We start from the raw sequence: 22,690 nt of genomic DNA on the forward strand, positions 1-22,690 counted from the left end.
GTTTGCAGATTTCTGTCTTTATTTTCACATGGTGTTCCCTGTGTGTATGTCTGTGTTGAATTTTCTGTTTTGTAAGGACACCAGTCATACAGGATTAGGAACCCACCCTTCTCTAGTATGACCTCATCTTAATTAATTACATCTGCAATAACCTTATTCCAAATAAGGTCACATTCTGAGGTGCTGAGGGTTGGAACTTCAACATATGGATTTTGAGGGGACACAATTCAACCCATAACACCTCCTCAGTGGTCATAATTCCAGAGCAATGACCCTCTGTGCCTCATAAATAAAGCAGATGTACTTTTCTCTCAAGAATGAGAATATGTAGGGACAGAATGATTATAACAGCCAGCTTTCGAGTACTGTCAACTTTATTCTATATGTGATCTAGGCAGGTATAATTTAGAAACAATGTTATATGCAAAAGAAAGTAGGAAGATTTCCTAGAGTGTCTGAAATTTATTCACCTAACGTATGCTTACTGGGCATTGTTCTGAGTACTGAGGACACAGCTGTGAACCACATGGACAAAAATCTCCCCCTTCATAGTTATCACATTCAAATGAAGGGAGACAGCAAATAAACTAAACCAGCAAGGAAATCACAGTACTTCAGTAGGCATCAAACACTGTGAAGAAAAGCAAGCCCAAGCAAGGTGGATGGGAAATACAGCAGCTGGGGTGGAGGCTGACATTGTAAGCAGGGTGGTTAGGGAGGCCTTGCCTAGAAGGTGCCATTTGAACAAGTAGATGAAGGGGGTCAGTGACAAGCCACATAGGTGTCTGGGAGGGAGGGCTGTAGACAGAGGAAACAGCTGAACAGCTGGCAGGATGGGAGTAAGACTGGTAAGTTTAAGGAAAGCAGGGAGGACAGTGTGGCTGGGAAATGAGTGAGGATGAGAGCAATTGGTGGGTAAGATCAAGGAGATGTAGGGACACATGATAAAGGGATGTGTGTCTCATTGTAAGAATTTCACATTTTCTCTAAGTAAAGCAGGAAGCCATTGGCAAGTTCTGAGTAGAGGAGTGATGTGATCTGACTTGGATTGCTTTAGGATCACTCTAGTTTTAAAGGGGAAAAGGAAGGAAGCAGGTGAGAGAGGTTGGTGTCTGAGGCCAGGATGGTATAGGTGGAAGTGGTGAGAAATATTTGAAATCTACATATATTTTGAAAGGATGGCCAATTGTATTGGGGATGCATTGAGATCGGGCACAAAAAGAAGGAAGGAAGCAAAGGAAGAAGGAATGTAGGAAGGAAGGAAGGATAACTCCAAAATTTTTGGCCTCTGTCAAGTGGAAAATTCTCTTCACCTTTCATTGTTACCAATTATATTTTTGTCTAAATGAGATGAATAACAAATCATGAATACACACATACATCCATAAATACAATGTTATGATTGTACATTAAAAATTTATAACATTAGTTGCCTTAAGAAAGGGGTAACTAGCTGGGCATGGTGGCTCATGCCTGTAGTTCCAGCTACTTGGGAGGCTGAGGCAAGAGAATCATTTGAACCCAGGAGGTAGAGGTTGCAGTGAGCCAAGATCATGCCACTGCACTCCAGACTGGGTGACAGAGTGAGACTCTATCAAAAAAAAAAAAGACAGAAAGAAAGAAAGGGATGGCTGAGAGCAGGAATAGGAGGGAGATTCTTCCCTGCTTCCCCTTTTGTATCTTTAAATGTCAAGCCATTGAAATGTACTCATAAATACAGTCAACATTTTAAAATTTCCCTGGCAGGTATGTGGAAGCTTGTACAGCAGGTGAGCCTCAGGACGAGCTGCTGGTTACTTGCTCTCCCAGTGTCCCTGTCTTCATCTCCTGCTCATTGTCCCATGACTTGTTCTTCTGAGGCAATGCTTAATTCAGCAGCATATAAACCAAAATTAGAATGACTCAGAGAATAGGACCCCTAGGCATTACAGTTTATATCATTATGAAGCAAGTTTTTCCATGCAAGTTTCTTTAGATCAGTTCAAAAACAGTGCCTGCATTTTAAGAAACCATAAACTACTATTAACATCTGATTTGCAATAGAGGCCCATCCTCTTAACCTAACTGATAGATTTATATCTTGGTATTCTTGGTGAGTGAATTAGATCTCATTATATGCTGCTGTATATATTGTGGGAGTAACTTTTGTTAATGAAATAGATACATTATCTCTTACCTGAATGCTAAATATATTTTATTTTATGTAAAACTTCATGCCACCCAGTGTAGCTCCATTAACTTTGCAGTACACTTTTTATATGTAAATCATAAAATCATTTGAACCTCTAACACTCAGGGACCAATTTCAAGGGCATACATTAATTCACGATGTCTTCCATGATGCTTTTCAACCTTCAAGACTTTAGCAAATAGTATTTCGGAAAGATATGACTACATGGTTTTCCTTACTCTTTTTGTAGGTCTAAAATCAGCTAAACTTTTACTTCCTACATTGCTTGGTCTAGGAATCTAGTCATGGAATCAACAAAGTTGAGTAAACAAAGAATTTTATTATTATTTTTTACCCAAATATAGGTCATCTAGATTGTAGCTCTTATCAAACCTTTCATTTCTGCCTCAAGCTCAGAAATAAGATATAAGAAGCAAAGTGAATGGATGCTACACTTAGCTATTTGGGTGAGGTTTTTCTGGTGTCTAGTAGACTATTTGCATGCTTTCTGTAGCTTGGTAAAGAATTTGTTAGGATATTACCTTCTAAAGAAATCGTGCTTTTCTTATCTTGTTTAAGAAATTAGTAGAATATTGCTTTTTAAAAATGAACTGCACACTAAAACAGGTGCAATGGCAAAAGCTCATCTATGAGAGTCAAGGGGTCTGATACCAACTAGCTTTGTAAACTCTGATTACACTGCTTACACATCTTGGAGAATTATTCCCTATGTATAAAATAAGAGAGTTTGATTAGACAGCTTGTAATTACCCTTTTAGATTTTAGTTTCTATAATATTTAAAATTTTAGAAAGAAGCACATGAGATTCTATTCATTTAGAATCTTAGTTCTACTCTGTATAAAATTATTTACAAGCCCCTAGGTAAAAGGGTTTCTGTGACAAACACTATTAATACCCACTTGATGTGGTCTGTGTGTTTGTATCCCCCTCAGAATTCATATGTTGAAACATATTCATCAATGTGATGATGTTAGGAGGATGGTATCACCTTTGGGAGATGATTAGGTTATGAAGGTGGAGCCTTCACGATTGTAATATCTATCCTTACAAAAGAGACCCCAGATAGCTAGTTTGCCCCTTCCACTATGAAAAGACATAGCTAGAAGACACCATCTGTGACGGCAAGCCCCCACCAGCCACCAAGTCTGCCATTCTCTTGATCCTGGACTTAACCACCCTCCAGAACTGTCAGAAATAAATTTCTATTGTTGGTAAGCTACCGATCCCCTGGTATTGTGTTATGCCAGCCCAAATAGAAATAATACCCCATTCAATATCTATTCTCTCCATCTTGCCATGATTTAATGTGTGCCTCCAGTGTGTTTAGCCAAAACATTGCATTTTCAGACATTCTTGCTCATGGGGTGATCATGAGATGGAAGTAGTAGTTATTGGTTGAGGCCTCTAGTAAAGCTTTTTAAAAGAAATTAGACTCCCAAGAGAATGAGAAGATAAGCTACAGACAGGGAGAAAATACTTGCAAAAGATGTATCTGATAAAGCACTGTTATACTGTTATCCAAAACATACTAAGAACTCTTGAAGCACAACAGTAAGAAAATTAACTGCTTAATGTAAAAATGGGCAAAAGACTGAAAAGACACTTTGCCAAAGAAGATATGGCAAATAGGCATATGAAGTGATGCTTCCCATAGTATGTCATTAAAGAATTGCAAACCAAAACAATGAAATACTACTGTATGTCTATTAAAATGGCCCAAATCCAAAGCACTGAAACCCCAAATCCTGGGGAGGATGTGGAACAACAGCTACTCTTTCCTTGTTGCTGGGAATGCAAATGGGTACAGTTGCTTTGAAAAGCAGTTTGTCCATTTCTTACAAAACTAAACATACTTTTACTATATGATCTAGCAATCACACTCCTTAGTATTTACCCATATGATCTGAAAACCTATGCCCACACTAAAACCTGCACACATGTGTTTACAGAAGCTTAATTCATAATTGTCAAAACTCAGAAGCAACCAAGATTTCCTTCAGTAGGTGAATGGATAAACCAGCTGTGGTGCATTGATAGAATGGACTATTATTCAGCACAAAAAATAAATGATCTATCAAGCTATGAAAAGACATGGAGGAACCTTAAGTACATGTTATTAAGTAAAAGGTGCTAATCTGAAAAGGTGTATTCGTCCATTTTCACACTGCTATAAAGATGCTACCTGAGACTGGGTAATTTATCACGGAAAGAGATTTAATTGACTCACAACTCTGCATGGCTGGGGAGGCCTCAGGAAACTTACAATCATGGTGGAAGGGGAAGCAGGCATGTCTTACATGGCAGCAGGCAAGAGAGCAAATGCAAAAGAGAGCAGGGAAACCTGCCTTATAAAACCATCAGATCTTCTGAGAACTCATTCACAATGATGAGAACAGGATGGGGGAAACTGCCTCCGTGATCTAATCACCTCCACCAGGTCCCTCCCTCAACTCCCGGGGATTACAGTTTGAGATGAGATTTGCATGGGGACACAAAGCCAAACAGAATCAAAAGGCTACACATTGTGTAATTCCAACTCTAGGACATTCTGGAAGAGGCAAAGCCACGGAGACAGTAAAAAGATTAGTGGTTTCCAGGGATGTGGCTGGAGGTAGAAGAGATGAATAGGCAGAGTACAGAGGATTTTTAGGGCAGTGAAACTATTCTGTAAGATTCATGCTGTAATGGTATGTGCATGTTATTATACATTTGTCAAAACCCACAGAATGTACAACACGAAGAGTGAACCCTAAGGTAAACTATGGACTTTACGTGATAATGTTTTGCCAATGCAGGTTCATCCGTTGTAACAAATGTACCACTCTGGGGTGGGATATTGATAGCAGGAGAGGTTATGCATGTGTGGGCAGGGAGTGTATGGGAACTCTGTACTTTCTGCTCAGTTTCATGGTGAAACTAAGATTGCTCTAACAAATAAAGTTAATTAAAAAAAATTTTAAAGACACGTAGGAATATTAATGTAAATAATTTTTATTCTCTCTTCAAATAAAATGCCAATTTTCAGGACAATAAAGAAAGTAGACCTCACTGGTGGGTGCCTTTTGTTCATTTTCCTTTCTTTTCTTCCTACATGGGACTTAAACAAGATGCTGAACGTAGAGCAGCTGTCATGTGAGTACAAGGCAAAGAGAGCTCAGCTGAGATGAAAAATGGAAGGATCCTACATCCCTGTATTTCTTTCCCATGGCTTCCAGAACAAAGCTCCAAAAATTGGGTGGCTTAAAACAACAGAGATCTGTTCTCTCAAGTTCTGGAGGCCGGAAGTCTGAGATCAAGGTGTTGGTAGAATCAGGCATCCTCTGAAGTCTCTGAGGGAGGATCCTTCTTTGCCCCTTAGAAGGTAACCCCTTCCTGGGTTTGCTAGAGTGTAACTTAAATCTCTTCTTCCATCTTCAGATGACCATCTTCCTGAGTGACTCTATCTAACTTTTGTCCTCTTATAAGGACACCAGTTATGTTGGATTAGAGCCCACCCTAATAACCTTGCCTTAACTTGGTTACATCTACAAAGACTGTATTTTCAAAAAGATCAAATTCACAGGTACCAGGGCTTAGGACTTCAACTTTTCTTTTAAATCGAATGGCACAATTCAACTCAAAACCGTCCCTAATGGCATTCTGAAGTTGCTTTACCAGCTGGATTTTCTACCTTTGAACTTACGACCAGAGAAACACAAAGCTCCCAATTTGTTTAAGACTCTATGTATTCAGGGTTTTCTGTATTCACAACAGAACTTAATTCCTTACTGATATGTAACTTCTAAGTGAGGGCTCTGGAAATTTTAAAATGATCTGCTATATGGATCCTACCTATTTAGAGGATAGTTTGTAACTTTTTAAAGACAGAGATTATTATTCTCTTATTTGGGAGTGGGAGGAGGTTTGGCAGGGACTGCTGCTCAGCTAAGATTTTTCTAGTCATAATTTAAAGATCAACCCGTTTTTAAAATAAAGTTTGCCAGATACTGAAAAGGTCAGCGGACATGCATTCAGCAGCCAAATTTAGGCCCTAACCCTGCCCTGGACTCACACCCATCTCAGATATATCTTTGTTAGTCACCCCTACATCCCTCAGTGAATGAGAATATGAATGTAGCTTTTGTGCTTGTATTACCAGAAGCACAGTTTACTTGTCCAACACAATCATGTTTAATTTTATGATACCATCTTTCTGCCAGGTGTGGAGCTTGGAAATATATGTGCCAGAAAACACGTTAGGCAGCCAACGCTGAAATTCATCTTAATTTTGAGAGAGTTGCTAGGAGTTCTCAGACCATTTTCATGGCGTCCGTACCAGGAACATAAGCATGATTCATTCAGCTTATTTCTGGGCTCCAGCAGTGAGGATAAAGAATGGCTTCCATCATCTCTGTTAGTCAGAGAGCCCTGAATTGTTCACTTTACTTCTTGCAGGCTCAAGAAGGGCTGACATCAGAGTAACATCAGAGTCAATAGCTAGTTCCATCACTTCTTAAGATGAAGGTTAAATGATAAGTCAGAACTTTCCATTCTTCCTTCCTTTCTTCAAAAAACATTTATTGAGTGCCTATCTCATGCCAGACTAATGGCAAGCACCGAAGACCAAATTAAAAAAAACATGATTTTTACCTTCTAGTGGACTACAGTTAAGATACAGAGATAGCCAGGTGCCGTGGCTCGTGCCTGTAATCCCAGCACTTTGGGAGGCTGAGGCGGGCAGATCACTTGAGGTCAGGAGTTCGAGACTAGCCTGGCCAACATGATGAAACCTGATCTCTACTAAAAATACAAAAATTAGCTGGGCGTGATGAGGCACACTTCTAATCCCAGCTACTCGGGAGGCTAAGGCAGGAGAATTGCTTGAACTTGGGAGGTGGAGGTTGCGGTGAGCCGAGACTGTGCTACTGCACTCTCGCCTGGGCGACATAGCAAGACTCCGTCTCAAAAAAAAAAAAAAAAACCAGAGGTAGATAAATTAACAGAAAATCCTAAGACACTGTAATAAGTGCTGAAGTAGGCTTAAGAACAGGGTATTGGAGAAGCACACAGACAGGGTAATTAACTCTTTTTGGGGCAGTCAAGTAGAAAGACCTGGGGGTGTGCTAGGAGTTAGCCAAGTGAGAGACAACAGCATATGTAAAGACCTAGGAGGAAGAGAGTGTACGGCGTATGTGGAGACCTGCATGGAGTTTGCTATGGTCGGCTAGGAGGTAGGGAATGTAAGTGAAACCAAATGAAAGGTGGTCCATATTTTGAAAGTGTTGAAAAGTCACAGAAAGCTTGTGAGTCAGACAGTTCCATGATCAAGTTTGTGCTTTAGAAAAGATCTCTCTTGCAGCAGTATGCAGAATGGATTGGACCAGACATGGAGAAAACAGTCATATGTTTAATAAAGTCACAGAATTCTGATCCTAATAATATTTCTGATATGATAATGTACTGAATTTTTTAAATATGAAACAACAAATGTACTTTAGAAACTATATATTGATGGAGATGAAATATGAATCATAAAAATGTGAGATATAAAAGTCATAATACATAAATCAATAGTTCTTCATTCTTTTCATCCCACAGTTTCCTAGAGAGTCCCACCCCCTCCCATACCTCAATTCCAGTCAATAGTCCATAGAACCCTGTTTTCTTTTTTGTAGGTAATAAGTAAGTGATATTTTGGAGCCAAAAGGAGCTTTAGAGATAATGAAATATGAATTCTGTAAGTTGGAACTACTATATAACAACATTAAAATACTTTAAGATAATAAATATTCAGAATGCCATTTGCTGAAAAACAGTAGATGTAATGCAAGGATCATCTGTTTGGTAACTATTATAACGAGGAGATCTTGGACATGAAGTTGTGTGGATTAAATGAGACAGTATTTGTAAATTACCAAGCATAGTTCTCAGTGACTGGCAGCTGTAACAACAGAGATTATCAGCCAAAATCCATTTTCTGCTTTGCTCTAGGAACAAGATAACCCAACTAGACTGCATTTTCCAGTTTTGCAGTTACGTGTACCCAAAAGACAATATTCATCACAGGAACAAGAACAGAAATAGGAGTGTTGCTTCCCAGTATGGACCCTAGGATGTTGCACAAACTCCCCCACACTGTGTCCACTTTCTTTGAGCTGAACACAGGAATGACTACAACCCAGCAGATGAGGACAATGCCCTAAGGAATGGCATGGAAACAGAATAGAAGGAGCCTGGGTCCCTGGGTGGCCATATGGAGCACAGTTGCCTTCCTCCCTGCCCTGGACTAATATGGAGGAAAACAAACACTTTTGCCCTTTAAGCCACTGTATTTTCAGCTATCTGTATTATGGAAAGATCACCTTTGCCCAAAGTAATAGAGCTTCTTTCTTCTTTCTGCTCTTCTCCAACACAATTATGCTATTTTTGCAGTATTATCTTTCATGGGCATAAATATTTTAAATCACTGCCATCACTGTATATATGCTATTTTGTATTCTGTTATTTTCATTTCTCATATCACAGGCATGTTCCAGGATTCAAAGTTATGTTCAATTATTCATTTTAAAACAAAAAAATGGAATTGTTCAGAGAAGATTGGTACAATGCAAAAAGCTTGGGTTTGTTTTTGAGATTCTCTTTATGTAATGCCTGTTGCATCCACAGGCACATGTAGTGATTAAAGAAGGTTGGAGTTAGGGATTGTTTGTCAAGCAGAAAAATTTTAAAGTAACAATTTGTCAATAGCTGACCCTTGCAATTGGATCACTAGAACATCTGACTCCCTCTCAGTCAACAATTACTCTCTTCCTCAAACAGCCCAACTTCCTAAGTGGAAGTTGAGATCATCCTAAAAGCATCAAGAACTTTTCTTAAGAGCAAATACCTCAGTGTGTTTCTTCGCTTTATGGGATGGCAATGTGTATTTTTGATTTTATGATACCCGAATTATTTGTGATTTTGCTTCCTTGAGAAGCTTAGTGAAAAATTAGTTCAATTTGGCATCATTTCAAAATGGTGAAAGTTATTAAAATATTCTAGATAATATGGCAATTTAAAGGAGAAAATGAAGTGCCGATGGGACTTAGTTGGCTATTGCAAAAAAGGAAGTCAATGAAGTAAACCATTTTCAAATCCATTTAAAACCATTTATTAGGCTGGGCGCGGTGGCTCACGCCTGTAATCCCAGCACTTTGGGAAGCCCAGGCAGAAGGATCACGAGGTCAGGAGATCGAGACCATCCTGGCCAAGATAGTGAAACCCCGTCTCTACTAAAAATTCAAAAAAATTAGCTGGGCATGGTGGCACACGCCTGTAGTCCCAGCTACTTGGGAGGCTGAGGCAGGAGAATTGCTTGAACCTGGGAGGCGGAGGTTGCAGTGAGCTGAGGTCGCAACACTGCAATCCAGCCTGGCGCCTGGTGATGGAGTGGGACTCTGTCTTAAAAAAAAAAAAAAGAAAAAAAGAAACATTTATTAAGCACCAACAGCATGCAAAGCACTATCTCAGTTACCATCCTCCCTATATGCAGGTGATAACCATTGTCTTTTCAGTCTAATAGGGATGACAGACATATAATGAATAAAAATTCATGATTGAATAAAATGAACTCTAAATACTTGTATAAGCAAAGCATATTTGCTCCATCTTGGAAGGAAAAGTTAATGTAATAAATTTTGAGAAAGAAAGGGGAAAATAAGAGGAGGAGTGAAAGGGTCTAATTGTAGAGAATAAAATCAACGTTTATCTTCCCCCCACCATTCCCATTTCTCAACCTCTGAAAGTCACCTTCCTCTAGAATATTTGATAAAGAGGATGTTTGTTCCCCAGTCTGTTCCTGAATCACCCTCTTTGCAGCTGCTTCTATGAGTCACTTGTTCTTCTCCATTGCCTTTGGCTCTGCCCTTATCCTCTGTCCGGTGCCACCTGGATGATCTGGGATTCCTTTTCTCATGCTATCATGATGATCTCCATGAAAGGATGCAGGATCTTGCTTCTTTTTGTTGCTCTTCTCTTTAATTCCCCACAATACCACCAACATAGAACTTGTGCGTATCTAATAGACTTGATTAAAGGGTTGGTGAAAGTTAGAGGGATTTGTAAGGAGAAAAAATTTAAAATTGCATGACAAATATGACAAATCTCACAGCCCAAGGGGGAAAAAAACTAGAAGTCCTTTACACATGTCTTCCTGTGGAAATATTCCAGTTCCTAACCTTGTTCCCTTGCTTAAAAGCCCAGTCTTCTCTTGCCCCTTTTAAAAATGCTTAGTTCTTCAGTCCTCCAAATGTAAATCCTTATTCCTACTGTATATATCGCACCCAAAACTAAAGAAGGGGTCCCTTCTTTAGTTTAGTTTAGTTTTTAATGAGGAGAATCATAGGACAGCCAGTGTGGGCTTTGCACCACAAGTTTAATCTCTCTTTTGAAATCTTTGTGACAGTTCAACTTAAACCTATGCATCCTCATCATTCTCGCAGTTTTCTCCATAACTGTTGAACTAAATACATCCCATATGCCTTTTCCAGTAAACACAATGCTTTCCAAACATAGTATACTCTGATCTATATTAGAGAAGGCAAACTGTTTTTAAATGTAAGGCTATCTGCCTAAATTCCCCTGCCCACAATGGAGCTAGAATTTTATAAGATAAAGCCAAGAAATTTTGGTTTCTTTTTTTTTATTTGCAAACGAAACAATTTCCAGAGCCCTACCAGTGCTTCAGAAATAAAGCCTACCGTAGTATTTGCCAAACAAAGGAATCATCTGTCCCAAGGGCCAGCTTCATGGACAGTCTTCCTCTTCTCAATGCTTTCCTTAAGGGTAAGGGAGACAGTGGGAAAATGCCAATAGATTTACCATACAAATTTGTATGGCTGCCTGGAACACAGTGATCTTATACCCTTCTTATGGTAATAGAATCTCCCCCACCGCCTTTACTCTTAGAAATGGATACATGACCAGTCAATCATGGTACTTCATATTCTTATCTATAGCAATTCATCCAAGGGTTGGAAACATGATTTAAATCTGGCCAATCAGAGGCCTGCTCCATGATTTTTTTTTTAGACCTAACATTGGATGAAGGAAGCTTCTTTTCCTCTAGGGATCAAGAAAGCCCAGGATGGGAAAATCTTGTTTTCTACCGCAAAGTAAAAGCTTCTGGAGTTTGAATCAGCCTGGGCAACATAGCAGATCATCTCTACTAAATATCAACTTGCTGGGTGTGGTGGCTCACACCTGTAATCCCAGCACTTTGGGAGGCTAAGGTGGGTGGATCACCTGAGGTCAGGAGTTCGAGACCAGGCTGACCAAAATGGACAAACCCTATCTCGACTAAAAATACAGAAAATTAGCTAGGTGTGGTGGTGCATGCCTGTAATCTCAGCTACTCAGGAGGCTGAGGCAGGAGAATTCCTTGAACCCAAGAGGTGGAGGTTGCGGTGAGCTGAGATTGCACTATTGCACTCCAGCCTGGGCAACAAGAGTGAAACTCTATCTCAAAAAATATATACATATATTATCTCTATTAAAAATTTTTAAAAATTAGCCAGGCCTGGTGGTGTGTACCTGTAGTCCCAGCTACTCAGGAGGCTGAGGTGGGAGGATCACTTGAGCCTGGGAGATCAAGGCTGCAGTGAGCCTTAATTGTGCCACTGCACTCCAGCCTGGGCAACATAACAAAACCCAGTCTAAAAAAAAAAAAAAGAAGCTTCTTGTAGTAAAATAGAATACAACCAACGTGCATAGGAAAACAGAAGTAAGATTCAGAAGAGTGTGCTGTTTAGAGTTTGAGTACCTGGTTCCAGTCGTGAAGGTCTCCAGCATTGCTATAGTTCCTGAGAACCATCCTTCAATTATCTGAGCTATTCCAGTATTCTTTCAATTAAGCTCAGATTTTACTGAAACTGTATTGAGTTGAGTTTCTCTTCCTGCAAAACAAGTGGTCCTGGGATTATACTCTATCTAGACTAAATCACTTTCCCTGAGATTTGAAATGAAACTAGGAAGTTACGCCTCCTGTAAATATAAGCATATCCTATATATGCAATCAGGAAGTCCTTCTCTGGATGATGGCATTATTCTATATATAGCCACCTGTGACCCAATTGCATATGTCACAGACTTGCCTCCATAAATAATTGCTATGCATCTATGCATGTAATGTCTAGTAATCATTGGGTAACCTGTGGTCAATGAAGCAAAATGGTGATATGGCAAACCAAGAATTGTACTTGGAATATGATCTTTATCCAAGTGATAAAACTTGGTAAATGTTCTTTTTCTTCCAGCTTTATAAAAATTATGATAGAGCTTTAGGGTAGTAAGGTTTATGAGAAGTTTTATAAGCATCTAATTGGGGCTTGTGTTGATCTGAGAGAACTAACTGTGGTCATGCAGATTGCCATTGCACCAACACAGGTCTGTCTCCTGTGAAGAACCGGGGAGACTCAAGAAACCACACTCAACAAACCCCCAGCCTGATATTTCCTGATGTTTTCCTGCAAGTGTTTTCTTTTGGTGTCTATAGTCACAACAGGCAGAAACTTCAATAACACTTGTGTATTGATTCAGAACCTCTGACCCAGTCCTGTGAAGAACTTCTTCTGGACAGTAGAAATCAAGAAATATTGCAAAATTCCAAATCCAGTGAAGTCTTTACCAACGTCTAGACCAGCGATAACTGGATAACATCTGGACATTCATCCCAAGGCCCTAGTTGTTACCAAGGGGTAAGAAATCTTAACATCTCCCTTTTACACCTTAACTACAATCATATGCTTCAAAAACAATATGATAAATACAGGAGAACTCATTCAATTCCGGACTTTCACTGACAGATAACCCAGATGTCAGAAGAGTATCCTTGCCTCTTAAGGTTGTTCAAATTCCCATTTCATATTTCCTTGAGTGAAAAGCCAGTGCCTGCCCCCGGAACAACTGGGAATTCCCAGGGTACTTTCATTCTCATTGTTATTTATGGCTCTGAGTGCTGCTTCCATTGACGAGTTTAATTGACAGATTATCTTGCCATGTGGCATGTGCCGTCTCTATTCTGTACCACATTAACCCAGACATGGAACTCAGCCTCTCAATTCCCACAGGACACAAGCTCACATATGCACAGCATCCACACAAGGCATTTGTGTATATAGCAGAATCCACTAAATATTTGGGATGGTGAAGGTGGGTTTACATCACAGAAATGAAAAGATCCTAACACTGTGACTGTTCCTCGTCCCCAGCTACCCCATGTCCTCAGGAGGCATCTTCCATTGCTCATTGTTTATAGAGTATTTCACTAGTACTGGTCCCAGCTGTTAAGAATCTCCCTCCTCCCTGCTAGAGTATATGGAATGAATTTAATCCTGAAGCTGGAATATTCTAAAGCTTACTAGCTTTTTCTTGCATAAGTTGCATGGGTGATTACATTGGAACAGTAAAATTTCTCTATGTGCTTCACATCTCTTCTATCTGATATACACTGTATTATTCAGGTCATTTGCTTCAGATAACGTCAACCAACCAATGATATACTACACAATATTACTATACTCTTGAAAATTGGTCTGTGAGAACTTTTAGCTTCTTAATTATGTATAATAAATTAATTGAATCCAAATCAAATTAAAAAAGACACGTTTGCAAGAACAGATAGGAAGCTAGATTCCTTCCTCTAGCAGAACGTGGAATTTTCAAATTTAAATAACATCAGGAAACAGCTGGTCTCTGGATAGATGTGTTTGTCCTCTAAAGTGATGAATAGTTTCATCATTTTGGACTGTGAAATGGAATATTTTCCCAATTCTGCATGATAATTCCAGTCAAATAAATTCTGTATGCTTTGTCTTTCTATTTTATTTCCCAGTGATATATGGAGCAGACATTGCTTCACCTCAGGAGAAGGTGAGTAATGAACATGGCTGAATGATCCATGTATCAAAATTCTTCCCTTTGAGTCCAGAAATGTATTTGCATGAGTTTTCCTCTATGGCATAGAGGGCTAAAGTTTTAATGCTATGGCCTAAGCTCCAGCTACAGGAGAATCAGGTGATGGGAATTTAGCCCTCTTTTCCCCTTAGAAGCATGGAGGTGACGTCACCTCCACCAGTATTGTCCGCCAGTGGCTACTCAGTGCTCACCTGTGTCTAAGCTCTAACTACCCCCTCCCCAGAATATGCTTGGGCTGATTCATAGACTCAGTGTGAGTCAGCCCTAATGACTGCTGTGCAGTTCTCCAAACTCACGAGGCATGTCCTGGTGGTAGGGTCTTTGTACTGCTGCTTCTCTGCCTGGAGAGTTTACTCTCCACAAATCTCCATGGCAGCATCACTCGCTTCATCCACTCAGACACGAGGCTTTCTCCCACCATTCTATCTAAAACAGGATCCTAGCCATCCTTTATCTTCTTCCCTGCTTCATCTTTCTCCATAGAACTTACTGCTGCCTGGTACTATATTATAAACTTACTGTCTGTCTCCCCACAAGGAAGTCCTGAGGTCAAGAACTTTGTTTAGTTCACTACTGAATCCCTCTGGAACAGTGGCTCTCACATAGTGTGTAGAATCAGTGAGTGACTGAGTGATTCCCCTGGAAGAGACTGTATAGGTAGGTAGGTAAGAGCATGGGCTTTGGAGAAGGCAAACCCAGGTTCAAGTTCTAACTACTCTCTGCAAGCTATCAAACTTCACCAAGGGATTTAACCTGTCTCATGGGATTACCGTACAAAGAGTAAACGAGGTAATATGTGAGAGTCATTTGGCAGGATTAACATCATTGTTTTCTCATTGTTCCAGCCCTCTTTTTTAAAGATAAGGAACCAGAGGTTGGCTGAGGCAGAGGGACTTGGGCAGCATCTCTCATCTTGAGAATATCATTTGCAAGGAAGGAAGCAAATCTTCCATTCTCTTATGATAGTATCCTTAACAGTTATCTAAATCCTTAAAAATACACATTCACTTTGACCCAGCAATTTTATTTCTGCAAATTTATCTTAAGCAAATAGTCACTTATGTGTGCAAAGATCTAGCAACACAGATTTTTATCACAGCCTTGATTATAATAGCAAGAAATTAGAGTCCAAGAGGGAGTAGTTTGTTAATTATGGTACAGTCACATGATGTCACATTATATGACCATTTAGAATAAAATATAGAAGAATAGTTAATAACATGAAAAAATGCTTACATATATTCAAATAAAAAAGACTAACATATGCCAAAAGGTCTGTGTGGTTATTAGCATTAGGGTGCTAATAACCCTATTTTTTTGTGTGTGTGCTTCTCTGAATTTCTTGTGTATTCTTCAATAAATAGGTATTATTTTCATAACTGGTCTTTTAAATAAAAATTATCACAGCTTGTTAGTATCTTCACAATGCAGTGTCAATATGTTTTATGAAGAGAAAAATCAGAAGAGCCTGAACCTGAGGGAGTGTTTCTCTTGCCCATGGAATTAAATTCTTACCTTCTTTTCTAAATGTCATGATGTTCAACGAGTAATTCTTCTACGGGTTTTGACACAAGGCAGATTCCAGAGTATTTGGGCTTCCTGACCATTAGGACCAATTGTGCCTGTGTCTGAACGTCTACATTACTCTGTATTAGCACTTTTAACTAATGACCTTAGCTAGGTTGCATTTTTTAAAACCAAACCGACTTACAGCATTGCTCATTAGATTTAAGTACTAGGATGATTCATCATTTACAGTAAATCTAGTAGAGAGATTACACTGCAAAATTCACCATTGTCCATGTGGCAGGCCTGCCTGGAAATTAAGAATGGGAAGGGAAATTGAAGGAGAGAGATTCCTATCCGTGATTTGAAATTTAAACTTAGATAGCTATGGCAAGCATCTGAACCTCAGCCAAAGAGGACCAAGGCATCTGTCACATGTCTCAGATATTCCACTCTAATAATAGCCTCAGATCTCTTTTGGAATAGGTTGGTGCTTTGTTTCATAAGGAAAAAGCTTGCATGTTAAAATACTTTAAGGAGTCTTTCCTCACCCCTTAAAAAGATATTTGCAATATAACTGGGCTGCATATGTGATACATGCAACAATAGTTGAGTCTCTGCTAGCTAAATATAACCCCAAACCAACAGCGTGTTCAGCTAGGGGCCGTGCTCACCAGATGTTATTCCACTAATAGTGAGTGAGCTCATCCTTGGTGTGGAAGGTTATTCATTTGGGAGAGAATAATGAACGTGAGACAATCATTACGTCACCTTTTCCTGTACATTATTCTCCCCTGCAGCTAACAAGGAAAACATGCTGCCGGAAAACATGCTGTAAGCTAACTCATGTTCTTGCTTTCTTAGATCTACGTAAAGTGAATCACAGGGTAACTCTAGTCCAGATTAATTTTTAATATAGTATCTGATAACTTATTAAACGATTTAGGCTTGGGGATGGTCTCTGTCTTAGACCAGAGCAGCATGGCTTTTTGAGGTGTGATTATCAGTACTCCACTCCTAAAGGCACTGTCCTCTTCTCACTCCTTTTCGGGGGTTATCTCATTGTCCCCAGTTGGTCATCTGGGAGACAGACATGGCTGTTTCTAGAAACATGAAGACTTCTAAATAATAGAGTAAACATTTAAAATAATGCTCGTGAGATCATGTCTTTTTGTTTGAATGACTCATTTGGGCTACCTATGAAACCACAAATTCAAGTTCAGAGTAAAATTAATTTATAGGTAATATAGCAAAAGGAACAATATATATACACACACATATCCATATATAACACACACACATATATACGTGTGTGTGTGTGTATGTATGTGTGTGTGTGTATATATATATATATATATGTTTTATGAAAGACAAAAACAATCCTTCTGTGAGAAACTGGTTTTTTTAGAAAGCACAAATATATCAGTTAAGAACTTTAACTCACTACTGAATTTTAATGCAGCCTTCCTCTAAACAGTAAAAACTCAGCAACTAGCAATCTCACTAAATGTCTTTAAAAGGCTTTAACTTAATGCCAAGGACTTAAGCTTTGTTTCTGTCGTGTCTTATTCACCTTTAGATCACAAAGGAAAGTGAAGCACTTATAATAACCACCCTGCTGAGCCCGTCTTGGCAGCCAGCACCATCCCTTACTTTCCCTTAGACCCTCTTCAGCCACCTAAAAGTATACATTTTGACATCTAAGTGTCATCTCAGGAAGAAATTCTGGTGGCTGGGGAAACACTCGGCTATTTATAAATCCTTCCATATTTTAAATTTCGATTCTGTTCTTTTCATATTGGTTTCTGCCCTTTTCATATTGGTTTCTGCCCCATATCTGCCACCTCCTGTGGCACTCTTTGCACAAAGAGCACTGAAATGAAGATCAAGACATGTGGGAGCAGCCCCCAACTCCATCACTTTCTTTCTCTTCACTTCCTTCCAGGCTTCAGAGTCTTCATTTGTAAAATTAGAATAAGAATATTACAGGTTGCAAAAAATGCATAGCACATACATGGCTGGTAAATTTAAATCATTTGGGTCATGACAGTGTACCCTGGTGCGCATTTTGTGACTTCTATGGGTCCTAGACACTTTTGCCTTCATGGACCCCTTCCTCATAAAAATATGTTAAAAATTATCTTATAACTGTGTTCGTGTAATGATAAACATATTAATATCATATATCAAAACATTTTTCTTGACCTAAAGGCTCATTTGTTTTTATTCTGGTGTTAAAGAAATGAACACACTTTTCTGAGCCCTCAGCCCTGTCCCCAGGAGTAAGTCAGCCCTGCATCTCAGCATCCCCACTGGTGGAGCACACCTGGCTCTTTGTTCCCCATCTTAGATGGCTTTTGTGGGTGTTGTTCCTTTTCTTCCCTTCTCCTCCTTTCTTGCTGAGTTTTTCAATGAGTATACGTTATCTCTTCCACCTCTCTCCAACCTCTCTTGGGTTCTCCAACTCTGGTGAGTCAGAGCTCACTTAAAGACACGTAGTTCAAAGAATAAAAAGGATCAAAAACTGTTCCAGGAGAGTGGAGAACTGATTCCAGTTCAGTTTAGACTGCTATCCTCCACCATCCCTGGAGACTCTTCTAAGCTCATCAGAACCACCTCTAAGTGGAGAGGTTTATATGCAGAGGTTTCTGGAAAGATGTGCAACAAATTTTAAGAATAGTTTGTATTAGGTAGTGGGCCTTGGGTATATTTTGTCTTTCTTCTTGGTAATGTCTATATTTCTTACACTTTTAAAATGAGCGTTATTTTTAATAGGAATGATAGAAATATTGAAATCCAATTTTAATAAGGATTCATTATTATCCTTTGCTTCAGTAATTAAAAAGGGGAGTTAATATCCTGGGATACTTCAAGTTGAATAGTTTTCTCAGTGGGTGGCCATGCACACGCGCACACACACACACATACACACTCAGGGTGGCTGTGACCTAACCCACCATATGGTCCTCATTTTCTGTATCTATTTCTATTTATGTTAACTCAAGAATTCGACCACTGTAATACGGCTGACTAACCTTTGCCCTGTGTTTCCTTCTTATATTAAACAGAGGGCTTATTTCTTGGGTGCTGTTTTCTTCACATAAGAGAAAGATTTCAAAGCTAAATTACTTAGTAAAAAAGTATATTTGTGTTAATATTTTCCTTTAAGGCATTCCCTTCTCTCTGCATTGCCTGAATCATTTTCCTTTTGCGGCATTTCCTTGATTTCAGGCCATAGTCTTAACCATCTCCTTTTCCACCAAGGAAAAAAGCAAAGAAGTCTGAAGAATCAGAATCAGGGAACCATCAAGCACCTACTGAGAGCCCATCCTCAGCCCTGCATTCTGCTGGCCATTATGGGAAGTTAGAAGTAGAAGAGGTTCCTGGAGAGACTGGGATGTCCACTGCCTCAGGGTTCACAAGCACTCCAGTCTCAGAGTGGGGTGGGGACCGAGCAGAACTGGATAGCGCCAGCAGCTGCTCCCCAGCTCCAGCCAACTGTTGCCATGTGGGAATGGAGGCTCAGTCTTGCCAAGTCAGCAAATTTTTCCAAAACAGCTAGGAGTCATGATTTTTGCATGAAACTTCTCCATTTAATAAGTTGACAATGAGAATTAAAAAACAAAAAACAAAAACAAAAAATACTGTGTGGGCCAGCAAATGCATGGGCCAAATTGAATATGTCTGCAGTCCTGATTTGGCCTGCCAGTTTATACCGGCTGCTTCGGCTGCTTTATATTATGAATTCCCTCAGAATTTAAAAATGCTTACCACTCAAAATGACTTGGTGACATTTATAGTGATCTGTGCACATTTTATGGAGAAAAAACTTGAATAAGACTGCTTGCATACAAATTATAAACTACAAAACTGGCAACTCTAGTCATTTAGCACTACAGGGCAAAGTAACTTCTTGACAGAATTTCTCACTTTCTTTGCTTTTTTTTTTTTTTTTTAAGAGAGGGAGTCTTGCTTTGTTGTCCAGGCTGGAATTCAGTAGCACAATCATAACTCACTGCTGCCTCCAACTCCTGGGCTCCCAGCTTAACCTCACAAATAGCTGGGACCACAGGCATATACTACTGCATCTGGCTTATTTTTTAACACTTTTTATGTCGTAGAGACAAAGTCTCACATTTTTCCCAGTCTGGTCTTGAACTCCTGGGCTCAAGCAGTCTTCCTGCCTCAGCCTTCCCAAAACCTGGGATTATAGGCATGAGCCACTGCTCCTGGCCACGAAATTTTTACTTCTAAATAATTGCTTTGATATCATGTAGAGTCAGCCTAAATTATGTATGCATCAAGTCTTAACGACATATTTTCCAGGATGGACACTACCACCATTATTGCCCCCAACACACACACACACACACACACACACACACACACACACAATGACTCCTTTAGAAGATTATTTTGGGTTCCTGCAAAATTATTATTGCTGGAAATATCACTTTCAGTTTTGATAATACTCATTAATAAAATGCATAAATCTTTTGTCCTTGTATCAAAATAAGTTTGTTAGCATATTTTCGAAGTGTAACATACATACTGAAATGTGCATGAATCATAAAGATACAGCTTAGATGAGTTTCACAAAGTAAGCACACCCAAATAATCAACACCCATCTCAAGAAAAAGAACATTACCAGAAAATAATAAAATAGCACATATGGGGTATTATTACTCTTTATCTTAAAATATCTAGAAATGAGACTCCTTATAGCATACTTTAACTTTTTAAGAAGCAAGAACCATTCTCCGTGAATGATTAAGTTAAAACATATTTTATTACTTTCTTTAATTTTCCAACTTTATTAAGCTGATTATTTTTTAAAGGAAAATAGCTTTCTAACTGAGGAAATTCATAAAAATCATATATGAAAATCCCACAGCCAATATCATAATCAATGGTGAAAGATTGAAAGCTTTTCCTCTAAGGTCAGAAAAAAGACAAGGATGCCCACTTTTGCCACTTCTATTCAACATAATACTGGAAGTCCAGTTGAAGCAATCAGGCAAGAAAAAGAGATAAAAGGCATCCAAATTAGAAAAGAAATAAAAATTCTCTCTGTTCACGGATGACATGGTCTCATACGTAGAAAGCCTTAAAGAAGGCCAGGTGCAGTGGCTGATGCCTGTAATCCCAGCACTTTGGGATGTCAAGGTGGGTAGATCACTTGAGATCAAGAGTTTGAGACCAGCCTGGCCAACATGGCAATACTCCATCTCTACTAAAAATACAAAAACTAGCCAGGTTTGATGGCACAGGCTACTTTGGAGGCTGAGGTAGGATAATTGCTCAAACCTAAGAAGCAGAGTTTGTAGTAAGCAAAGACGGCATGACTGCACTCCAGCCTGGGCAACAGAAAGGGACTCTGTCTCAAAAAACAAACAAACAAAAATCACTAAAGATTACACACACACACACACACACACACACACACAGTTAGAACTAATAAATGAATTCAGCAAAGTTGAAGGATACTAAATCAACATATAAATATCAGTTGTGTTTCTATGCACTTAACAATGAAAAATCCAAAAAGAAATTAAGAAAATAACACCATTTACAATAGTCTTAACCAAGGAGGCAAAAGACCTGTACACTGAAAACTACAGGATGTTGCTGAAAGAAAATATAAATAAATTAAAACACATCCCATGTTCATGAATTAGAAGACTTAATATTGCAAAGATGTCCATACAACCCAAAGCAATCTACAGAGTTAATGGCAATTTCTATCAAATCCCCAACAGCTTTCCTTGCAGAAATAGAAAAATTCATTCTAAAATTCATAAAGACTCTCAAAGACGCTGAATAGATGAAACAATTTTGAATAAGAACATAGTTGGAGAGCTCATACTTCCTGATTTCAAAACATATTACAAAGCTACAGTAGTCAAAACAGTGTAGTTCTGGCATAAAGATAGGCATATAGACCAATGAAATAGAATAGAGTACAGAAATAAACCTTCACATGTATGGTCAAATGATTTTCAACGAGAGCGCCAAGACTATTCAATGGCAAAACCACAGTCTTTTCTCAAAAAATTATGTTGAGGAAACCAGATATACACATGCCAAATAATGAAGGTGGATACTTACTGTATCAGGCTAATCAGCCTGCCATAACAAAATACCACAGACCGAGTGTCTTAAACAATAGACATTTATTTTCTCACAGTTCTAGATATTTTAGGTCCAAGATCAAGGTGGCAGCAGTTAGTTTCTAGGAAGACCTCTCTTTGTGGTTTGTATATGACCACGTTTTCACTGTGTCCTTACATGGTCTTTCCCCTACATGCACATGGAGAGGGAGCAAGATCTCTGGTGTCTCCTCCTCTTCCTATAAGTATACCAGATCTTTTAGATTAGGGCTTCACCCTTATGACCTTATTTAACCTTAATTATCCTCTTAAGGGCTTTATCTCCAAATAGAGTCATATTATAGAGCTTCAACATATGAATTGAAGAGGGTGAACAATTTAGTCTATAACACTTACTTTATGCCATCCAAAAAATTAACTCAAAGTTGATCAAAGACCTAAACATAAAACCTAAAACTATAAAACTCTTAGTAGAAAACACAGGGAGAAACCCTTCAGGGCATTGAATTTGGCAATGATTTCTTGGATATGACATCAAAGCATAGGCAACAAAAGGAAAAATAGATAAACTGAACTATGTCAAAATTAAAACTTTCTGCACATCAAATGACACAATTGACAGAGTGAAAAGGCAATCTACAAAATTAGAGAAGATATATCAACTCGTATATCTGAGAAGGAGTTAATATCCAGAATATGTCATGAACTACAACTCAACAACAACACAACTGAAACAACCTGAAATAAAAATGGGCAAAGAACTTGAACAGATATTTCTCCAAAGATGATACACAAAAGGGCAACTATCATATGAAAAAATGCTCAACATCAGTAATCATTAGAAAAGTGTAAATCAAAAGCACAAAGAGATATCACTTCACACCCATTAGGATGGCAGCTGTAAAATTAGAAAATAAAAAAGAAAATAACAAATGTTGGCGAGGATGTGA

Source organism: Aotus nancymaae, unplaced genomic scaffold (assembly GCF_030222135.1).
Source record: "Aotus nancymaae isolate 86718 unplaced genomic scaffold, 86718_ANA_hifiasm-v0.15.2.pri h1tg000033l, whole genome shotgun sequence".
In the NCBI taxonomy this organism is placed as follows: Eukaryota; Metazoa; Chordata; class Mammalia; order Primates; family Aotidae; genus Aotus; species Aotus nancymaae.